We start from the raw sequence: 5,261 nt of genomic DNA on the forward strand, positions 1-5,261 counted from the left end.
CACACACACACACACACACACACACACACACACACACACACACACACTCACACACACAAACACAAACACACATATACATACACGCACATACATGTATATATGCGTGTGCATGTGTGTGTGTGTACACATGTATTAATGTATCCCACCCCCACATGTATGTAAGTATATATAAAAATACATGTATATACCACTACCACTAATACATATATGTACATACTGCGTAGATACACATACGGGGGTTGGACAAAATAATGGAAGCCCCTAGTATCATAGCATCATAATTTTGAAATATTTGTAAAACCGTCAAAAGGTTGTTTATTTTTATGATTTTTTAAATTTATTATTAGTGTTGCTTAATATGTTTTGCTAAAATTGCTGTTTCTTTTCAGATATCATCAGAGAAAGGTAATTAAAAATCATTAAAATTATAGATCTATCGGACTTTCAAAGAGGTCAAATTGTTGGTGCTTGTATGGCAGGCGCTAGCGTAACGAAAACAGCCGAAATGCTTGGTGTATCAAGAAGTACTGTCTCGAAAGTAATGACAGCCTTTGAGAAAGAGGGAAAAACATCCTTGTCGAAACAAAACTCCGGAAGAAAACCAAAACTTTCAGATAGGGAACGTCGGACTCTTACGCGAATTGTTAGAAAGGATCACAAAAGTACAGCTTTCAAAATTACTACAGAGCTTAATGACCACTTCGAGAACCCAGTTTCCACAGCACGGTGGCTGAATTGGGATGATGTCGAAAAGCTGGAGTTGAAGTGGTCTGATTGGTAGCGGTTGAGTGCAGGGCATTTGAAAGCTCTGTTCCAGGCTGCGTATGATGTGCATCCGTCTCCAGCAAATCTCAACAATGGGGTATCCAAGAGAGTCCACAGTGCCACTTGTGTGGCAGCCTCAAACACATGATGTCAGCTTGCTCCAAAGCATTCCAGTCTGGATGGTATACATTTAGATATAATTTAGTGCTAAACGTTGTTGCTTCAGCTGCAAGAGAGGGTGTTCGTGGACAAGCCGTTGCCTGAATGCATCGTTGTGTCAGCACTCCGGCCCGACCTGGTTTTGGTAGATGAGAGTCAGAGACGTGTGGTCCTTGGGGAGCTTACTGTGCCATGGGAGGAGAGCATTGCTGAGGCCCATGAGCCGAAGCTGTTGGGCTATGAAGAGCTGGTAGCTGAGATTCAGGAGAAGGGTTACATCTGCGAGCTGGTTGCGTTCGAGGTCGGCTGCAGGGGTTTCCCAGCAGCTTCTATCAGAAGGTTTCTGAAGGTGACTGGTGTATCTGCTGTGAGAAAGGCAATCAAGGAATGTGGGCAGAAAGCAGTTGAGAGTAGTGCTTGGATTACCAGGAGGTTTACGAATGCATATAAGGCCACAGAACTGTCATGAGTCCGGTTGCAACGCAATACGTTCAGCTGTTGCGGGCTCACCGTGTGGAGAGATACTGAACTTAATGGGTTGAAATCATGTCGAAGCACGGCGCTCAGCTGATGATTGCAGCCGGACGAGAAATGGAGCACTTGGTGTTTTCCTCTACTATATATATATGCTTTTCCGATTATCCAATCTTTTATCATATAATTGTGTTTTCACCGCCATTATAACTGTATGCATCTTATTACTGCCCGATTCAACACCATCCGTCATAAATATCCCCCAAACACCCTTTATGTTCATCACTACTCCTGCTTTTATAAGAGCTATTATCATATATTATATCCCAAGTTTTATATACAATCATCCCCAATATTCTTTTATATATTTTCATTTCCATATTACTACTTAATTCAGCGTTTTATTTTTATTTCGTCCTCCCACATTTTAATGAATGAGCTGCTCCCTCAAGCTGAGGAAGAAGTGTTATTCTACCCAACTATAACGTATTGAGCAGCCCTTTTCCTACACGTTCACAAACACACACACGCACAGATACATACAGATACGAACATTTACTCACACAAACATACACATCACACACATATATAAATGCACGAAGTAGCGATGGTAAAAATAAATACGTTATTTTTAATACAATCCTGTACACTAGAATTCACTGGAACTAAGAAGCCACGGACTGTATCGCCATCCGATAACATGGATTATTGGCAATAAAACAGTCCCATATGCTAATGGATAACGAAACTGCTGACTTTATCTAACGAGTAAATTCTATATATTAATACAACAGCCAGTATCACTTAACTGTGGATTAGAGTTGTTATATAATTGCTGTCATCAGCAGAAATTGCTCTTGGACAGTTTCTACACGTCTGAAAATTTAAGACCCACCGATTTAAGTCCACAACCATCAAATTTAATAAGTGTAGTGGAATGGATGCTCTTCCATAGCTACAGCTATGAAGTTGGTTGTCCTCCCTTACACTATTGCAGTTCAGGCAGTTAGGTAACCAGCCAGCCAGCCAGCCAGCCAGCCAGCCAGCCAGCCAGCCAGCTTGCAATATTTTTGACCTGCATTTTCGTTCGTCGGAGCAATGAGGACCATCCAGTTATTCTTAACAACGACTGATGACATACTGCACGGTGACTTTGTTTAAAGTGAAGAAGCGCTGCACACCGTCAACTGCACTCTCTGGTCCATGACGATTTTCACTCCATCGGCAAGACCAGGTCGAGACGACTGAGGATGGAGAGGAATGCAGTGGATGACCAAGATGTCTTGCTTCGTCATGTTCTTTGCACCCCACAATTCGTTGCTGCAACCGCTTTTCCTTTCGCTGAGCAGGTGTTACTATTGTGGGACAGAGTAAACCCGGGAACAATTGTGGTTAGAATGTGGTTCCACTCTCTTCGAAAGCCTGGAATTCTTGAACTAGGGTCTCACTACTGGATCTAGTTTAAAATTTTATCGACCAGTTATTCGAATGTGTGACCAGAGTGGTCAATGAAAATCGACCTAGATGGTGTGGTGCGGACATGGCTTAAGCCATTCAATAAATATTGATGACCAATTAAACGTATACATACTTTCGTGACCCCACCCCATATTCCAAAGAAGAAAAATCATCAACTAGTTCCATATACATACGTATATGCTTATACATATAGAGTGAGGGTGCATGGCCAAGTGGTTAGGGGTTGCATTCACGATCGCTAGATCGTGATTTCAATTTCCAGACCGTTGATACGTTGTACTCTTGAGCAAAACACTTACGTGCATCAGTTCAGGCAGTGTCGATTTGATGGAGGGCGTGAGCTAGTGTGCAGCATGAACATTTGATCCCTAAAAACAAACAATTTGTGCAGGTCGTTCAGCAAAAGCTAAATGCTTATACGTCGTCTTCGGCGGGAGACTTCATCATCACGTATACTACGAGTGTATATATGTATACGTATGTACGTATATATAAACATGTATATATATGTATAGGAATGCATTTACACGTGGAGACCTATGACTTAGTGGTTAGGGTGTTGGACTCATGATCGTAAGTTTGTGGTTTTGATGCCTGGACTGGTTGATGCATTGTGTTCTTGAGCAAAGCATTTCATTTTACGTTGCTTCAGTCCACTCAGCTGGTAAAAATGAGTAATCCTGCGACGGACCGGTGTCCTGTCCAAGGGATGAATATATACGTCACGGGATCCGGGAAACCAGCCCCTATGAGCCGATGGCTCGAGAAGGATATTTGAACCTTTTGAGGCATACTTAAAAGGTAAAGGCGAAGACCCTCTTCGGTCATGAATGACCATGGGATTGCACCTAGAAAGTCCCCCTCCAAGGCACAAGTCCGGGTGAGGTTGTTTATGGAAGACCAGCAGTCGCCCATGCATACCGGCCTCCCCTCTCTCCACGTCACCGACGTTATCCAACGGAAAGGCGAAGGCTGATACAGCTTGGTACCGGTGACGTCGTAACCTATTTCTACAGATGAGTGAACTGGAACAACGTGAAATGAAGTGTCTTGCTCAAGCAAACACACACGGCCCAGCCTGTGAATCGAAATCACTACCTCATGATTGTGAGCCCGACGCTCTAACCACTGAGTCATGCGCCTTCACGATACATACTTATATGTGTATACATTGACATAATTACACACAGGCGCGCGCACACCCCCACACATGCATGTATTGTAGGGTGGAGTGCACAGCTGTCGAAACTTCGAAGCTGCTGTCAATAAAATCATTAAAAATGTCTGTACACTCGAAGTGAGACCTTTACTCAGTTAATATTCAGTTTCTACGTTTTTAAAAGCCTCCTAAAACTATATCTGTCTTTCTGCCAGTCTGTTTGTCTGTCTGTTTATCTATCGATCTATATATATGTTCACATGATATAAACGCATGCATGCATTTATATATATATATATATATATATATATATATATACATGTAGCATGTATACACACGCACATATAAAATTCAAGTATATATAAATGTATGTTCATAAATATGTGTGCATCCGCGTATATATATATATATATATATATATATATATATATATATATATATATATATATATATATATATATATATATATGTGTGTGTGTGTGTGTGTGTGTATCCGTACACCTTTGCATACATACAAGTGATGTACGTAATAGATATCCATTTAGCAGTTAGATTACATAGCCATTGGCACGTCTGATTGGTTCTAATATGAAAAAAAAAAAAAAAGAAAAAGAAAACCCCCCTTATTCTTTCATGTCCGTACAGAACGTACCAGCGTGGTGGCTGCAGTTGGAGGGGATTAATTGATTGATTGGATGTGGGGAAAAGACTAATCGATTGCCTATAGTTTCGAACTTGTCAAAAGCGTTCTATAATAAGAAATCTGAAAGTCTCAAGAGATTATCATCATCATTATTCTTATTCTTATTCTTATTATTCTCGTAAATTGTGATTCCCTTTAATTAACCAAGAAAATACGTTTTCGGGCGATGGTTCGCCTAAAGCGGTCAAACGGAAACGAAAACGTGCGTGAATATGATAATTGCACTTCCGGTTTGCTTGTTAGCAATCAGCGTTGGTGTCTTCCATTGTCTCTTCCTCGTTGGTGTTTCTACCAAGACCTTGATAAAAATTCTATAAATTAGATGGTTACGGTATTCATTGCTTGTTTTATCTTGTCTTGTTTTTTTTTTGCGTGAAATAAAATTATTGTAGCAGCATCGTAAGAGCTCTCAAGAAAATACTTTGTGCAATTTGTTTTAACTCTTTACATTCGAAGTTCATCTTCCGCCGAGATCAATTTTGTTTTTGGTCTTTTCGGGGGAGATAAAATAAAGTACCAGTC

This window comes from Octopus bimaculoides, chromosome 23 (genome assembly GCF_046866305.1).
Source record: "Octopus bimaculoides isolate indiv1 chromosome 23, ASM4686630v1, whole genome shotgun sequence".
Lineage (NCBI taxonomy): Eukaryota > Metazoa > Mollusca > Cephalopoda > Octopoda > Octopodidae > Octopus > Octopus bimaculoides.